Consider the following 20291-nt stretch of genomic DNA (forward strand, 5'->3'; position numbering starts at 1 on the left):
AACACGACGGAACAAGACACACACACACTAAAGTTGTATTTGCTGCATTTATGATACACGAATATTTGCGTTAACGTTATGGCGGTAACTGTAGGTAACTGTTATAATAATGCTAATTTATATTCATTTTCAGCGACAAATCGTGTTATCATCTGCATGAACACGCAACAAAACAATAACATGTAGCTTTTCAGGGAAAAGTAATCAGAACTAAGTGTATTCTTACTGTTTCTTTAATGATCTATTAAAAATTACATTCGTAGTAGATTACATTTAGCTCGACCCCGTATCGACATCAAAGCATCGGCAAAAGCAAACTAACATGTGACAATACCAGATCGCATCTATTGTATACCGTTCGTGTTATTTCCTGCTTTCTAGGTAAGTATAGCCATATTTCAGAAATATATGTACAATGTCCAAGAGCATTTTGACTAATAAGTATACCTTTAAGGTAGTTCTGCACGTTTGGATCGATTTTTTTTCTACAATGTAGAATTTGATAAAACTCTGATTTTTCAAAACTTCAGATTATACCTAGAAAATTCAGCAAATAAAAAAGATAGGGTCGTGTGGTTGATTTTTTGCTAGACTGATTTGAAAAATTTGAACCTCACGCAATATTTCTTAATGGGAGTCTATGGGAAAATCATTACTTTCATAACATTTTCGCGATTATAAATTTTTCTACAATGTAGATTTTGATGAAACTTCTCATAGTTGTAAATAAACACATGGCCTATAATTTGGTGAAATAAAATGTAGAGGTCCGTGTGCTTAATTTTGAGATATTAGAACATGATTAAAGTGAACCGGACATTTCACGCTATTTTAAGACATTATTTCAAACATTCTAACGTGTTATATGTTTTAATATCATATTTTGACTTTAGAAATATAGCAGCAGTGCCATTGTAATAAATTTACTCACATCTTTCAATTAATTCATAAAATGATTTTCATTTCCGTACGCCGAATCCTGGCTTTATTCTACGTTTTCCGGATAAACCGGAAGTGATGGCGTAACGTCATTTATCCGGAAAACGTGGAATAAAGCCTGGATTCGGCGTACGGAAATGAAAATCATTTAATTAATCAATAGCAGCCTATGAGTAAATTTATTACAATGGCACTGTTAATGTCTTTCTAAAGTTAAAATTTGATATTAAAACATCTGACACGTTAAAAATTCAAAATAATATCTTAACATTAGCGTGAAAAGTGTGGTTCACTTTAATCATCGTCAGATATCTCAAAATTAAGCACACGGACCTATACATTTTATTTCACCACATTATAGGCCATATGTTTATAATCGCGAAAATGTTATGAAAGTAATGATTTTCCCATAGACTCCCATTAAGAAATATTGCGTGAGGTTCAAATTTTTCAAATCAGTCTAGCAAAAAATCAACCACACGACCCTATCTTTTTTATTTGCTGAATTTTCTAGGTATAATCTGAAGTTTTGAAAAATCAGAGTTTTATCAAATTCTACATTGTAGAAAAAAAAATCGATCCAAACGTGCAGAACTACCTTAACTACAAAAAAAAAAAAGAACGTGAAGAAGAATGCAAGAAAGTATTATATTATCCACTCATAACGCCATTGAATTAGAGACCGGTCAATGAACCATGTAAAAAGTAATTCACATAACTCCTGTTGTTATTATGTACATACTACAAACATATTACACGCGTATTTGCGAAACACATGTTGGTACTCCTGGATGTTGTATTCAATATTGTATTGTTAGAGGTTCTTACACAGCTTACAAAGGAAAAGTCCGCGAATATACAATGTATCACTGTGCGACTTTATTTTCTAAGCATGCTGTCCTCTGCAAATAGGAAACTTTTCCTTGGAGCTCGGCAATAATATAGAATAGATAATAAATTCTATGTTTGTATCAAGTCCTCTAAAACCAACGCTCACTTCACCAGCGTGCCACATTCCATAATGATGACGACTATGTAAGATTGCAGTTAAAATGTTTTTATAAGCTAACCACCGTTGTAAAAACGTATTTAGTCATTATTTTAATCTCTTCATTGAATGGTTTTAAGTTTCTTTACATAACTAGTTCCTATTCGACTAATGACAAGTTTCAAAACGTTGTTTTCATTTTTACTAATCATGCAGATTAAAGTGTACATACTAAACCGTTCCTTGTCCACCCGCTTAGCTCAGTAGAGGGAGCAAAAGTATATGGATCGCGGGAGTCTGAACCCCGGTGAGTCTTACGTTATCCATGACAATTTTATAAATTCATCCTCTACCTCTGATTCATGTGGAGAATTTGGCAGTAACATGCGGACAACAGGTTTGTACTGGTACAGGATCTAGGAACACTGGTTAGGTTATCTTCCCGCCGTTACATAACTGAAATACTGTTGAAAAACTGTGTTAAACACCAAAACAAAAAAATAAAGCTTTAAGTAAGAAAAGTGTGAAGTTTATTTTATAACATTTCAGGGATATATATTTTTTTCAATGGAAGCTGCATATACAAACTTTACCGTTATCCCTCCAAAACATAATTCAAAGACATAAATAAAAACAAGAGGGCCATGATGGCCCTATATCGCTCACCTGTTATCATTGCACTTGAGGACAAGAAGGTCCTCAGAAAAATTATCTAAGTCCAAAGGACAGTAACAACAAAGGGAAGAAATTTAACCAAAAAGAAAAAAAAAATTCTTACAAGGTACAGATATGTCAAAATACACCTACAAATTGGGGGTACCATCCATGTTGTACCACAGAAAAGTGGTCTCGGTTTTTCCCTACGGCCAATAATAAAAAAGTTACTAAATATAAGCTATTTATAGTAACGTAAAAGGGAAGTAATTAAGAAAAAAAATTATTGTAAGTGAAGAAAAGAAGGATCTGCCAAATAAATCTATTGACATAAATGAAATTTCAGATCAGTATCTTCATTAGTTACAGAGATATACCCATTTTAATTTGAAATAAAGGGAGGTAATTTGACATAAAATAAGTTCATAGTTATCTACCCTGATTGTCTCAGTCCAACTAATAACAATAATAAAATTTCAAATAAGTCCTATAAGTACTTACCGATATAAATCCATTTTGATTACAATCAGGGGAGGTAATCAGATATAAAATAACTCTGAACCTATGCTTGGATCTGATTTGTCATGGAATCCAAGAATTATTGTTGTTGAAGTTATTTTGGAAGTTTGTATCAAATAAAACCATAAATGAAGTCTCTATATGGCTGCAAAAGCAAAAATAGCCAATTTTGGACCTTAAAGGGGCCATAACTCTGGAACCCATGAAGAAATCTGGCCAGTTCAAGAAAGGAACCAAGATCTTGTGGTGATACAAGTTGTGTGCAAGTTTGGTTAAAATCGAATCATAAATGAAGCTGCTATTGTGCAGACAAGGTCAAAATAGCTAATTTTGGCCCTTTCAGGGGCCATAACTCTGGAACCCATTATGGAATCTCGCCAGTTCAAGAAAGGAACCAAGATCTTATGGTGATACAAGTTGTGTGCCAGTTTGGTAAAAATCAAATGATAAATAAAGCTGCTACTGTGCAGACAAGGTCAAAATAGCTAATATTGGCCCTTTCAGGGGCCATAACTCTGGAACCCATAATGGAATCTCGCCAGTTCAAGAAAGGAACCAAGATCTTATGGTGATACAAGTTGTATGCCAGTTTGGTTAAAATCAAATCATAAATGAAGCTGCTATTGTGCAGACAAGGTCAAAATAACTAATTTTGGCCCTTTCAGGAGCCATAACTCTGGAACCCATAATGGAATCTCGCCAGTTCAAGAAAGGAACCAAGATCTTATGGTGATACAAGTTGTGTGCCAGTTTGGTAAAAATCAAATCATAAATAAAGCTGCTACTGTGCAGACAAGGTCAAAATAGCTAATTTTGGCCCTTTCAGGGGCCATAACTCTGGAACCCATAATGGAGTCTGGCCAGTTCAATAAAGGAACCGAGATCTTATGGTGATACAAGTTGTATACAAGTTTGGTAAAAATCAAATCATAAATAAAGTTGCTATTGTGCAGACAAGGTAAAAATAGCTAATTTTGGCCCTTTCAGGGGCCATAACTCTGGAACCCATAATGGGATCTGGCCAGTTCAAGAAAGGAACCGAGATCTTATGGTGATACAAGTTGTGTGCAAGTTTGGTTAAAATAAAATCATAAATGAAACCTCTATCGTGCAGACAAGAAATTGTGGACGGACGACGGACGACGGACGAAGGGCGATCACAAAAGCTCACCCAGTCACTATGTGACAGGTGAGCTAAAACAAAAAACAATTTGAGATACATTCAAAGAGATACTAGATGATAATTTATAAAATACTTGACAGGATGGTCCGTTTTTACTCTGACAATTCACATATTTTTACTATCTTTATATCAATTTTCTTACGCAATTTGATGTTGCAGAAAAAGAAGTACATTTGCAAGAAGTTGAATGCTTTTCAGCAAACACTTTGCAGAGAATATATCTGCGGATTTAAGCATTGATATATAAAAACTCGCTTATGGCTGTTCTGGTCTATGGTTGGTCGTAATAATGGTGACTATGAAATCAAAATATGTTAAAGATTCCAATGTTTTATAATCTTACAGGAAAAATAAAACACTCAATAATTTTCAGGCTTAGGATTCAATAGTATATTTGTATATTTATTGCCAACGGAAAACACAATGTTTTAAGGAAATTGCATCGGTAGGCAAATGGTTGTCAATCTGGTTATTAACCCTTATCATGCTGGACTGAGTCTGTCTTTGCGACCAGTGTAGATCATGATCTGCACTGTTCGCTATTCGGTAAGTATCTTTTTGTAAGCATCCTTTTAAACAGTTAATGGTACTGTCAAAATGGAACGATGGACAAGTTCATTATAGAAATTTAGCAGGGTATGGGTTAACAGTTTCTACTGTCTGGTTTGTTTTATATTGGCATTTTCTTTTCTAGAAACAGTTGTGACGACAGAATGAAAGCTTTGCAAATTCTGCCAACCGCGGATCACCATAACTTAAAAAAACGAAATTGATTAAAACATTTTCCACTCGACTCGTATTTATTCACTTGAAACTAAACAAAGTTTTTTTAACGTATGCGACGGGAGATAAAAAATGAAGCGTTTTCAATTATCCAACATTTCGCATGCAGTTTGATCAATAGCGTAAAGTCTAATGATAATTGAAATAACTTATTCACAGTTTGCTTTTAGACGATCTGAAAATCTCTAAATGGCAAGTACAATTACTTATTGATTTAAGCCCTAATCAAAATATTCCAGTTGTTCTGCACTTAGAATTGTCCAATTATCTTTCACCTCTGTGGAAATTGATACCAGTTCAGTGTGCTAGCCAGGCAGAGGGAAAATAAAATCAGTTAATTCTATGTTTAATAGCAAAACACTTTTTGAACGTTTTAAACGGACTCAAGGCTTTCAACTCAACTCTCTTTGCAAATGATATGTATATCAACTCTGTATTTGAAAATACGAAAATAAATAATGTTTGAACTTGACGTTGAATAAATTTGCAACCACGAATTTCTGACAGTTTCTTATGTATACACCACAAACATGAAAGCTTTTCAAGCTCACACACGTTTGTTTCATTTTTAGAACATCTATAAATAATTTATTGAGTTACTGTCAAAAACCGACAGTCAGATAACTCTAAAGTAGGAGACCTGTCCCAATTTGTATTCCAGACATTGTACATTTCATTGATTTTTCTGGATCACTTACTTTATATGTATGACACCTTTAATATTATTATATAAGAGCTCGTTACAAAATTTATTAAATTCCTACACAACAAGTACATGGTTACACTGGCCGTTCTATTGTCTTTGATGTCGTTTAGTGTGAGATACATGTATAAATGTGATGTATGTTATCGCAAAACTACTTTAAGTTGTGTACTGTGGGTGTTCTTGTTTAGGAGTAACAGTAAGGCAGTTAGTCCACTTGGTACGACAATGATCTTCGTTTTGTAACTGAGAAGACACTCAAACAAATCAAATTAAAACCACACAAATAACCGGTTTATACTTTCCACATGTATAACATACGTAAATATTTGCCTTAACTTCCAGCTGCTAACAAAGCTTCAGCCAAGGATTAAACACCTGTCAAATTAATATCTCCCGATCTTGATTTATAATCACATGATGTATTCAGAAATTATGTTTCATAACTTTGAATATATTGTTGTATGCATAGAACAAACTTAGCAAATACTGAGCTGTTGAGATTTTAATGATATAACACTCGTGATTTCCTGTCAAATCATATCATTTATTTCATATATGGGCAACAGAAAAATATGTTGCCTTATACAAATAACCATACACTTGTGCTCCATAAAAGATGCAATGAAAAAAGTGTTCTTACCAATTAAAAATATTTTGTTTAGAAACATATTTGCAGAACAGATACTAATCTTGGATGTAAGGTTCAATTTGTGTTGTTAGATGTTAATATATAGAATTGCACGAAAATACAAATTCAGCGCCTTGAAATAACACAGACGAGCTATTCGCCGATCAATCAGAAAAAGTAACGCAACTGATATTGTATCTAGGTTTCCGAAACTGGAGTCATTAGATGACATTAACCTTTAGCCTGCTGGCGGCAGGTGACCAGTGTAGACCAAGATCAGCCTGCACATCCATGCAGGCGGATCATGGTCTGCACTGTTCGCTATTTAGTCAGTAAATTTTCAATGAACACCCCTTCGAATAATAAGTGGTAATGCCCAAACTGAATGATAGACCAGTCCATTGTAGGAATTTAGCAGGGTAAATGCTAAGCTGAGCCTGATAACCCAAAATAGCATTCTTCAGTCTGGTAAACACATACAATCCCATACTGTATCGACTTTAATGATGCATACGTGACAACCTCTTGGGCATTTGCAGGAAGAGAAACCACTGTTCAACAAATATGATTCAATTATTATATCAGAGAATGTATCTAATAATATTTTGAAATGAGGCTAATTCATTTTCTGTGTTAAATTATTATGAAGATGAAACCGATGAAGTATAGCAAAACGGTGTTGCAATAATTAATTTATTTTTAATAATATTAAGGACAGTTTTGATGGACATAAAACTATGATGTGTAAACTTTAATCATGATTATTTTAAGAATCAAATCAATTTCAGCGAAAATAATTCAGACCCAAATAAAGTTGGTATTTTGCAAATCAACCACAAACGTCAAAGCTCTCTAATCGGAGGTCGTTACAAAATTTATTAAATTCCTACACAGGTCGTTCTATTGTCTTTCATATCATTTAATGTGAGATACATGTTTAAATGTAATATATATGCTAGTCCACATGGTAGAACAATGATCTTCATTTTCTAACTGAGCAAACACCCACACAAATCAAGTTAAAACCTCACAAAGAACCGGTATATACTTTCCACATGTATAACATACGTAAATATTTGTGTTAACTTTCAGCTGCTTACAAAGCTTCAGCCATTGATTAAGTACCTGTCAAATTGATAATTCCACACCTTGATTTATAATCATGTTATTTATTTAGAAACTACATTTCATAACTTTGAACATATCGTTGTATTCTTAAAACAAACTTAGCAAATACTGAGCTCGTGATTTCCTGTCAAATCATTTCATTTTTATTTCATATATGGGCAACAGAAACAGATGTTGCCTTATTCAAATAACCACACACTTTTGCTCCATTAAAGATGCAGTGTAAACATGTTGTACAATTTAAAAATATTTTGTTAAGAAACATATATATAACGCAGGACAGCTTTGCATCAATTTAAATATAAATATATACCTATATCTTTACAAGATTTCCTTGTTTTTATTGTCATCCTTGCAAACATATTCATTTATTCTGCTACATTAGATACGTGATCATATTATCGCTGTAGTCAAGTTTTTGCCAATCCTTAAAGTATGTAATTTATTAATTCGCCAGTTTACTTTAATAATGACAAGAAATCAAGCAATTACTCCCTTGATACTGTTATAATACAAAAGAAATATCATCAGCTGACAGGTGTACAATGAGGCATCCTTTCATAATATGTTTTTTTCATAGAATGTATCTAATAATATTTTGACATGAGGATAATTCATTGTCTACCTGTGTTACATTATTATATGATGATGAAACCGATAAAGTATAGCAACACGGTGTTGCAATAATTAATTTATTTTCAATAATGTTAATGACACTTTTGATGGACATTTAACTATGATGTGTGAACTTTAATCATACATGTAGTTATTTTAAGAATCAAATCAATTTCAGCGAAAATAATTCAGACACAAATATAGTTTGTATTTTGAAAATCATCCACAACAGTCACAGCTCTCTAGTCGGAGGTAGAAATGGTAATGATTGTTCTTTTATTTTGCAATCTATAAATAAATTATTGAATACTGTCAACAGCTGTTGTAATCAGTACTGATCGCGTCATATGTCAGAAAGTTCAAAAGCGGAAGACTTTCATCTGCTTTATGTGCCAGACAATAGGAAGTATTTTCATTGATTTTTGGAGCACAGTTCATAGGCACTGAACGTTTTGTGATATTTGTCATAGCTCTTAAGACAATTTATTAAATTCCAATACGCCAATCATATAGTTACACACTTTGCTCTATATAAGTAGAATGGACGTTTTTGAGACCCATTTAGCGCAAAATATAAATGTGGAAAAATGCTTTCACAAAACGTAACGTTAACGTGGAATGACGGGATGGTAGTTATCTGAATTTTATTAAGTTTGATAACCATATTGATTTTCTTATTGGGATGACACCGAACAAAAAATGACATTTAAGGCAGAAATGAAAATCTCCTGCATTTACTGCGATGATTAGAGGAAGGAATATTATGTTTATGTTTGTTTGTTTTGGGTTTAACGCCGTTTTTCAACAGTATTTCAGTCATGTAACGGCGGGCAGTTAACCTAACCAGTGTTCCTGGATTCTGTACCAGTACAAACCTGGTCTCCGCAAGTAACTGCCAACTTCCCAACATGAATCAGAGGTGCAGGACTAATGATTTCAGACAAAATGTCGTTTATCAAATAGTCACGGAGAACATACGCCCCGCCCGAGGATCGAACTCACGACCCTGCGATCCGTATACCAACGCTCTTACCTACTGAGATAAGCGGCCTATATTTATGTTAACATTTTGCCATTATTTATATGAAGTCTGCTTCGACTGAGCTTTGTTCGAGAATCTTGTACTTGTTCAATTCATAAGTTAACCAAGTTCATGATTTATTGTTTGAATTAATGTATAATTCACAAACGACTTGATGCACGCGTTAAAAATCTGAACACACAAACATAGATAAGTCCATCACAGACAGTAAGTGATATAAAATTAATGATATGTATTAAGACATTACGTTTTACTTACTTTCCATTCATCAAAGTTGTATTAATAATCTTCATCTTTCAACATTTTTGACAAAAATTTATCCATTACCCTGTCGTCTGTTTCGCATTTTTTCCTCGAAATAGGAGCTTACACAAAATAAGTATACAATGAAAAAAATGAACTGTTATTATCTGAGTGTGGTATTTATATATTCTGTGAAATATTCCATCGAAGGCAAAAATATTGTCTGTGTCGCAGTCGTTAAGTAATCGGCAAATACAATAATACAGACGTTTGCCATAATTGCGGTAAACAGTTAATGATCCATTGCGATTCACTTTTCCCAATGTGAGTGTCGCTAACATTATTTTTTGATACCATTATGATAAAATAAATAATTCATTGCAATGCTACATTAACACCGTATACAGGAAACAACCACCATCAATTGTGTCTCATTATGTCGATATGAATTTCTGATTATAATAACAGTGAAATTTCCTTTCTTCCTCAAAACAAACATCTTTAGTAAAAACGTCAAATTAAACAAATGTATTTACTATTGCTTTGTGCTACAATTCTTGTGACATTGCATTTACTCATTATACAGAAGTTAAAAGTAGCATACAACATCGCAATATCAGTTAGAAATGACGGTTTCAGCGAGACCACGACAGTTCTGCATAAAAATAAAACAAATCATTTTCAACGCAAGACGTAATTACTGCATAATTTTCAGGAATTTCGGAAAAAGCATGTTGTTCTTCTAACATGACACTTGTAGATTTTGCAGGTATACAAGAATCTGCGAAAGCTTTACAATTGTTGGTGAAACACTGCATAAGAGACGAGCCATTCACCATATGCTTAGTAACATATATATGAGCCGTGCCATGAGAAAATCAACATAGTAGGTTTGCGACCAGCATGGATCCAGACCAGCCTGCGCATCCGCGCAGTCTGGTCAGGCTCCATGCTGTTCGCTTTTAAAGCCTATTGGAATTGGAGAAACTGTTAGCGAACAGCATGGAGCCTGACCAGACTGCGCGGATGCGCAGGCTGGTCTGGATCCATGCTGGTCGCAAAGCCACTATGTTGGTTTTCTCATGGCACGGCTCATATTACATTACTGTTATATATAACTTTCTGTTATGACAACGTACAATTTACAATCATAATACAAGAAAGCATGCTGCGCACGTGTGTGGTTACTCTTAAAACTGTATTTTTTAAGGTCCCTACGCTGACACATGTAGCAAACAAAAAGTATCATAAAAAGCAGTGTGCAACTCCAAGTGTAACTGAAAACTTTTCAGTGATAGAAAATGATACAAGTCAGATAACAAAAATTCAACGTTTATGTATCAAGGAGTCTAAAAACAAGATTTTCCTTTCTACAGTGCCAAGATCATGAAGATTGTGTAAGATTGCGTTGAGCCAGATAACCAAAAAGAACGCCTCGTAATCTGATAAACACAGAGATTCTAACATTATGTCAGAGTTAATGAAACTCTGCAAGATGAAGAAATAGAAATTTTAATACTGAAGTCAAATTCATTTGTCAAGTGTACAACTTGTTCAAAACGTTAATTAAATTTCACAATTAACTGAAGAGTGAGCTAGAAACTAAACAGTTTTAAAGTTGTTTTTTACGTATGCGACGGAAAATACAAAGTGAAGCGTTTTCAATTATCCAAAATTTCGCATATTGTTTGATTAATATCGTAAAGTCTAACGATATTAGAAATAACTAATTCACTGTGGTTTTAGACGATCTGAAAATCTCTAAATGGCAAGACTTAGTACGATTACTTTTTGATTTCAGCCCTAATCAAAATATTTCAGTTGGTTCTGCACTTAAAACTGTCAAATTATCTTTCACCTCTTTGGGAATTGATACCAGTTTAGTGTGTTACCTAGGCAGAGGGAAAATAACGGAAAATAACATGCAAGTAGTAAAATCAGTTAATTCAATGTTTAATAGCGAAACACTTTTTGAACATTTATTGCACACTGAACGTCATGCAACGTTTACAGAGCGAGTTTTTAAACGAGCTCAAGGCTTTCAACTCATTCCTCATTGCAAATGATATGTATAGCAACACTGTATTTGCAAATACGAAAATAAATAAATAATGTTTGAACTTGATGTTAAATAAATTTGCAGCCAAGAATTGGTGACAGTTTCTTATGTATACATCACAAATATGAAAGCTTTCCAAGCTCACACACATTTGTTTTATTTTTAGAATATCTATACAGTAAATAATTTATTGAGTTACTGTCAACAACCGACAGTCAGATTATTCCAAAGTAGGAGACCTGTCCCATTTTGTATTCCTGACATTATATATTTCATTGATTTTTCTGGATCTCTTTGCTTTATATGTATGACACCTTTAATATTATTATATAAGAGCTCGTTACAAGATTTATTAAATTCCTACACAGGTCGTTCTATTGTTGTTGTATTTTCTAGTCGTTCGGGATCATTGATTTCAACTCATTTAGATTTGAAGATTGAATACTGCTTAAGCCGGTGCTAGGGGCGTGGGCGTGTTGCTTTTTCCATTACTGCCCATGAACAGACTCAATCAAACCGAGTCTGCAATTTTCACTATTTGCCTTGTTCTCGGTGCTTCCGAGAGATCTACTTTCCAGATTTTATTTCATATCATTTAATGTGAGATACATGTTTAAATGTAATATATATGCTATCGCAAAACTACTTTTAGCAGTGTAGGAGTAACAGTGTTACAGTGGCAGCTAGTCCACCTGGTAGGACAATGATCTTCATTTTCTAACTGAGCAAACACCCACCCGCTAACAAAGCTTCAGCCATTGATTAAGTACCTGTCAAACTGATAATTCCATATCTTGATTTATAATCACGTGATTTATTTAGAAACTACGTTTATAACTTTGAACATATCGTTGTATGCTTAAAACAAACTTAGCAAATACTGAGCTCGTGATTTCCTGTCAAATCATTACATTTTTATTTCATATATGGGCAACAGAAACAGATGTTGCCTTATTCAAATAACCACACACTTTTGCTCCATTAAAGATGCAGTGCAAACATGTTGTACAACTTAAAAATATTTTGTTAAGAAACATATTTAACGCATGACAGCTTTGCATAAATTTAAATATGAATATAACCTATATCTTTATACAAGATTTCCTTGTTTTTACTGTCATCCTTGCAAACATATTCATTTATTCTGCTACATTAGATACGTGATCATATTATCGCTGTAGTAAAGTTTTTGCCAATCCTTAAAGTATGTAATTTATGCATTCACCAGTTTACTTTTAAATTAATAATGACAAGAAATCGAGCAATTACTCCTTTGATACTGTTATAATACAAAAGAAATACCATCAGCTGACAGGTGTACAATGAGGCATCCTTTCATAATATGTTTTTTTCATAGAATGTATCTAATAATATTTTGACATGAGGATAATTCACCTGTGTAACATTAAGATATGATGAAACCGATAAAGTATAGCAACACGGTGTTGCAATAACTATTTATTTGTAGTTATTTTAAGAATCAAATCAATGTCAGCGAAAATAATTCAGACCCAAATATAGTTGGTATTTTGAAAATCATCAACAACAGTCAAAGCTCTCTAATCGGAGGTAGAAATGGTAACGATTGTTCTTTCATTTTACAATCTATAAATAAAGAATACTGTCAACAGCCGTTGTAATCAGTACTAATCACGTCATATGTCAGAAAGTTCTAAAGCGGATGACTTTCATTTGCTTTATGTGCCAGACAATAGGAAGTATTTGCATTGATTTTTGGACACTGAACGTTTTGTTATATTTGTCATAGCTCTTTAGACAATTTATTAAATTCCAATACGCCAGTCATATAGTTACACATTTTGCTCTATATTAGTAGAATGGACGTTTTTGAGACCCAATTAGTGTACAATATAAATATGGACAAAAAATGCTTTCACAAAACGTAACGTTCAAACATTATGTTCATTTTAATGTTAAAGAATGACGGGGTGGTGGATATCTTATTAAGTTAGACAACCATATTGATTTTCTTATCGAGAAGACACCAAAGCAAAAATGATATTTCGGGCAGAAAAAATAAAGATCTCTTGCATTTACTGCGACGATTAGAGGAATATATGTTTATATTAACATTTTGTCATTATTTATATCAAGTCTGCTTCAATTGAGCTTTCTTCGAAAATCTTTTACTTGTTAAATTCATAACTAAGTTCATGATTTATTGTTTGAATTAGTACATAATTTCTCAAACGACATGATGCACGTGTTTAAAATGTGAACACACAAACATAAATAATTCCATCGCAGATAGTAAGTAATATAAAAATAATAATATATATTAAGACAAAAGTTTTACATAATTTCCATTCATCAAAGTTGTATTAAATGTCTTCATCTTTCCATATTTTTGACATTATTTATTCCTTACTCAGCCGTCTGTTTCGCATTTTGTCCTTGAAATATTTTTATCTGGAAAGCAGCTTACACAAAATAAGTATACAATGAAAAACAAAAATGAACTGTTATTATCTGAATGTGGTATTTATATATTCTGTGAAATATTCCATTGAAGGCAAATATGTTTTCTGTGTCGCCGTTGTTAAGGAATCAGCAAATACAACTATACAAACGTTTGCCTTAATTGCTGTAACAGTTAATGATCCATTGCGATTCACTTTTCCCCAGGTGAGTATCGTAAACATTATTTTTGTGATACTCTTATGATGTTATAATACCAGCAGCTGACAGTTGAACGCTGTGTTTTCAAAATTCATAAGCAAATAAATAATTCATTGCAAAGCTACATTAACACCGTATAAAGGAAACAACCATCATCAATTGTGTCTCACTATGTCGATGTAAATTTCTGATTGTAATAACAATTAAAATTCTTTTACTTATCACACTTCTTTCTCAAAACAAACTTATATTGTCCTGACTCTTTAGTAACAAGAGTTCTCTCCATAGGATGACACATGCCCCCGATGGCACTTTGAAGGAACAGTTATGGCCGATGTTAGAGTTTAGGACCTTTGACCTACGGACCTGGGTCTTGCGCGCGACACGTCGTCTTACTGTGGTACACATTCATGCCCAATAATTTTAAAATCCATGCATGAATGACAAAGATATGGACCGGACATGCCCATCAATGCACTATCATGAAATATGACCTTTAACGTCTAAGTGTGACCTTGACCTTTGAGTTACGGACCTGGGTCTTGCGTGCGACACGTCATCTTACTGTAGTACACATTCATGCCAAGTTATTTGAAAATCCATCCATGGATGACAAAGATATGGACCGGACACGAATGCACATCATGAAAAATGACCTTTAACGTCTAAGTGTGACCTTGACCTTTGAGCTACGGACCCGAGTCTTTCGCGCGACACGTCGTCTTACTGTGGTACACATTCATGCCAAGTTATTTGAAAATCCATCCATCGATGACAAAGATGTGGACCGGACACGAATGCACATCATGAAAAAATGACCTTTAACGTCTAAGTGTGACCTTGACCTTTGAGCTACGGACCTGGGTCTTTCGCGCGACACGTCGTCTTACTGTGGTACACATTCATGCCAAGTTATTTGAAAATCCATCCATCGATGACAAAGATATGGACCGGACACGAAAATTGCGACACACCGGCAGACTGACAGACCGACAGACCGACAGACGGTCAGACGGTTCAAAAACTATATGCCTCCCTTCGGGGGCATAAAAACGTCAAAATTAAACAAATGTATTTATTAAAGAACAACTAAGTTGCCAAGTTATTTGAAAATCCATCCATCGATGACAAAGATATGGACCGGACACGAAAATTGCGGACACACCGGCAGACTGACAGACCGACAGACCGACAGACGGACAGACGGTTCAAAAACTATATGCCTCCCTTCGGGGGCATAAAAACGTCAAATTAAACAAATGTATTTATTAAAGAACAACTACTATTCTTTTGTGCTACAATATATTATTGTGACATTGCATTAACTCATTATATATAGAAGTTAAAAGTAGCATACACCATCACAATATCAGTTAGAAATGACGGCTTCAGCGAGACCATGATAATGCTGCACGAGAATGAAACAAATTATTTTCTACGCACGTCGTAATTATTGCATAATTTTCAGGCATTTCGGAATAAGCATGTTGTTCTTCAAACCTGACAATGGTAGATTTTTCAGGTATACAAGAATCTGCGTAGAGTTAAAATTGTAGGGGAGACACTACGTAAGAGACATGCTTAGTAATATAATTATATTACATTACTGTTATATATAACTTTCTATTACGACAACGTACATATTACAATCATATACAATCAAGTGTGTTGAGTACGTTGTAAATGCACTGTGTGATGTTACTCTCAACGCAGTACTGTTCGAGGGTATGTAATAAACACAAAGTATTTTACAAAGCAGTGTGCAACTCCTGTAGCTGAAAACTGTTCAGTGATAGAAAATTACACAGGTCAGATAACAGACACTCAATGTTTATGTATCAAGGAGTCTAAAAACAAGAATGTCTTTTCTACAGTGCCAAGATCATGAAGATTGTGTAAGATTGCGTTGAGGCAGATAATCAAAAATACCGCCTTGTAATCTGATAAACACAGAGAATCTAACATTATGTCAGATTTAATGAAACTCTGCAAGACAGAATGTAGAAATAGAAATTTTAGTACTGAAGTCAAATTCATTTGTCAATTGTACAATTTGTTCAAAGCGTTCATTTAATTTCACAATTAATTGAAGAGTGAGCTAGAAGGGGATGGTAAAATATACCTGTGGTGACCGGTCCGGCAATATCTATACAGGTATTGGCAACACGATCTGATTTTAAGGTGGCATGAAGCTCAAGAGTGAAACAGAAAGTTTCAAGCTTACTGATTATCATGAGATGACACTAAATAAACAGAGTACTTTTGATATCTGATCACTACCATAAAATAGTACGGACGTTTAATATTTAAAAAAGATGTAAAAACTTTACACAGTCTGAAGAAAAATATACGAAGAAAAAAACGTCAGAGTCACAAACAAATACCAGTTATTTTGCGAAACTTAGGGGTCTCGAACCAGCGAAGGTAGCATTGGTGTAAATGAATTGAAGTAGTTACATCACGACAAATATAGTTTGCAGTTAGGGTTTTATTGATTTTTCCACTTTCAAAGTGTTTTCTTATAAGTAATAAGTATTCCATGGACGATCATTGTGCCGTAGACAGGTTTAAAATCTGAGGCATTTGTGAATTAAAATGGTACGTAGCCTTTAGACAATTATACAATAATGTTTGATGAGAAAAATAAGAAGGCACTGGATTGAATGAATATAAAATAAGAAGGTACTGGATTGAAAGATTATAAAAGGGTTGCGAATGAAAATATAATAACATAATTACTCACACCACACCATAAACCGCAATCTGACTACGTCATCCGGTAAAGGACGAGGAAGAAGAATATTAACGTACTAGTATGCCGGTAGTGACTAAACTTTTATAGTTGAAAATATTGGCTGATTGCGATTTTATCTTGGCAAACATAACGTACCAAAGATTTTAGTAGATTTGCTTGCCCACCGAACAGCTGTTGAAGAGAATGTATTTCTTGCATATCGAACAGGAATTTCTGGTTTTTTCACTGGTGCTAGAAAAAACTCGTCTTACACACAGGGGGTAAGAAAGTACGCAGAGGATTAAGTTATTTGTCGAGCTGTAAATAATGTAATTAAATAATTAACAAATGCGTCAACGGATATGCTGTTCTACTACAAGGAAAAGGGTTTCAAAGGCATCTGTTTAACGTTATTTAATTTAATTGATATTTAAAATACTGTAAGAGAAAGAATCCGTCACTGGTTGTATGTACAGATTGTAAAATCAGGCTCTTTGACGAACTCGGCAGAGCCTCGTCACTACCCTCGAGCCGGATATTCTGATCTGCACCTACTACCAGTGTACGATTTTCAAATGTGACCCGAAGTTAACCTGCTAATGAGATAATGAGAGTTCACCGTAGTTAACGTATAGTATTAATTAGTATTAATTAGTTAGTTATTTATAATTGACTAATAGCATAAACGCTTTATTTCATTTTACTGACAAGTAAACGATGTTGATTCTCCATATACATTAATTTAAACAGTTTTACTTTCGTCCTGTTGTGTGACATACTAATTTTAAGATATACTTTAGCTCTTGCACTTGCTAGCAAAATCTGCTCTCGTAATGATTTAAAGACATGTGTATCAAATGGTCATTTTTCTGAGTCTTAAATGTACGTTGTCAAATAGAGACAGTAACAGCGGACGATGGTTTTTCACAGACATAATAAGGTAAGTACGTGTTACTTTGTGTTGAAATAATAAATAAACTGGTTTTGTTATTTTCTTTCATATATTTTACAAATTAAACTTGATATTATCTCTTACTTAACTGTCTGTAATTCGTCTAAATCATCGCATAATTTGTACTACTTCATGACTATTTAAAAAGTAACAAAATTCATTTTCTGCAGGAAAAAAAATATCATGAAAATAAGAGAGTCATCTATACCAAGCCACTGCGCAACTGCGCGAGGTGAAGGTCAAGGTCAAATAACTAAATTAAGATTTGACAACCGAAGAAAAATTTATGTATGATGGCCATAAGCATGTGTGGATTTTCTCATTGACATTACTCACCAGACGTATATATCTATATTATTTAACTTTTCATTTTTTTCATATTTCATATCTCCAACTGATTTTGGTACTTAATTCTTAACGTTGCACATTGTGTTACATGTTTTCGCGATATTGTAAACTTCGTTCGATAAAACTGAAAACTATCTTCCTTAATTGTCTTTCTACTACCAATGTAAACACTAACCGTAGAGAAGAATCATTCGTATATTAATGTAATATAGTACAGCCTTTTAATTTGATATTCCTATAAACAAAGTGGCTCAGTGAGTTTTGGACAGTGTTTATTTTATAAATACACATTCATAAAAAATTTCTGTGTGATAAAGTCTATAAGATGATCATTCCGAAGTATAGAACACATCCAAAGAAAACATGGCAGACACGGTTTGATTTAGACTAGCTCCAGTACTATGATATATCTTTTTACATTTTTATAATTGAATATAGTGAACTGAGCCAGTCTATATCCTATGTCCAATATCATATGATGATTTTAATATCATTCCTCTGTGAAAATCTCTAAAATATACTGGCTTTTCTCTCTATGAAATGGAATAAGATAAAATGGGGGGAGGGGTTGAGGGCGGTGGGGGGATGTAGAAATATGTTTATAAGTCTAGTGGCTAATCTAGGTTTGATTCAGTCTGTTCGTGAGAGGTAACGAAATGTGCAATATACAAACATTTTCAATGTACTCCACGATCACGAGTGACTGTTGATGTGATAGTTAATAACATCGTTTAAAAGATACTTTCATAGCATAGAAGGCAACCGATAAAATAATAGCAGAGTATGTTAATGAGTGGTATAAACAATAACAACAACAAGAAATTGTTATGCAAGGAAACATTCTGGATTCATAAGTTACAAACACTAAATCCAGAGGGACTTAATTCAGAAACATTGTAAATGTGTAATGAATTTTGCATGATTATGATTGTGTATGTTTAGTACTATTACGTTTTTTCCTATTTATAGTTTTTATATATAATGCTATAGGAAATTCAGTGTTCTTATATCCGTATCGTACTAAACTTGTTATCTGTTATTTACATGTGACATGTATTAAGTATACATTCAATTAATTTAGGTATACTTAAAAACACTATACGTTTTTCCGCCATTCAACGTAACGTTAACTTCATGACGTCACTTCCGTTGTTTTATTGTGTATTTATCCTGATAAAGGCGTACAGTTCGTTTTCGTAAACATCATGTTTGTAAATATAAAAGATTGCGTTTTGTAACCTTAACCCAGGGTTCCATATTTTAATGTGTCTTGTATAAGAAAAACGTGAGCTCAAGCTAAAACAAAACATAATCAAATAGTAGAAAGGTCATTTTGCAAGTAGAGAAAATTTGGTTTGAAAACGTGTAAACACGTATGACCTAGTAACCGAACTGTAAGCGCCGAAACGTTGATAAAAGATAAATATTCACGTGTTGTTGAATTTTACCATCGTATAATGAATGGTATAGACATTTGCAAAGCCTCTTTCTCCCCCTAGTACCAGATTATGAAGTATTTTATTATACAGAAACCTTAAATGGACTTTACTCCTGATCCAAAAATAATCCCTAATAATCAGAAATTATAGCAGGTCATCAAACAATGTAATCAAATAGAAGAAATTTACCAATACTACAAAAACACGCACAATTATCATAAGTAATGATTCAAAATTTGATTGATACTGTAATGTACACCTTTAAGCATGTCCTTCTGAATGAATACAAATACATGATAAAATTCTTAGACACGCCATTTTGCATTATATATATATTATAACAGTGAGCACAATTACAGTAAATAAACCTATTATATTATGTCAACTTTCATGTTTTCTTAGCTTTTTAATTCTGCAAACTGTGTTTCAGGAAAGGTTAACAGTTTCACTACATACTTGTCTGAAATGACGATCCTTGGGAAATGAAACAGTGGTCCTTACTGACAAGTGGTCTCAACAGAGGCAGAATGATACTATCAATGGATTAATTGGAAGAGAAAGGATTGCCTAGTAAAGTATGCAGATTTTATAGAGTGGCATTATTTTGGAGGTGGTCTTTAGCACAGATTCAACTGTACTACACTCCAAGTTCATTTAGTTTATTTGAAATTTTTGTCTCATTTCTATATTG

At 33.5% G+C, this 20291-nt stretch overlaps 1 protein-coding gene across 12 annotated transcripts in view; it reads right to left on the bottom strand.

The window, feature by feature from the left end:
- Positions 1-20291, bottom strand: part of LOC123547155 (Kv channel-interacting protein 4-like) — a 548972-nt gene that overhangs the window by 202150 nt on the left and 326531 nt on the right. The window lies entirely within an intron of this gene.

Source organism: Mercenaria mercenaria, chromosome 9, assembly GCF_021730395.1.
Source record: "Mercenaria mercenaria strain notata chromosome 9, MADL_Memer_1, whole genome shotgun sequence".
In the NCBI taxonomy this organism is placed as follows: Eukaryota; Metazoa; Mollusca; class Bivalvia; order Venerida; family Veneridae; genus Mercenaria; species Mercenaria mercenaria.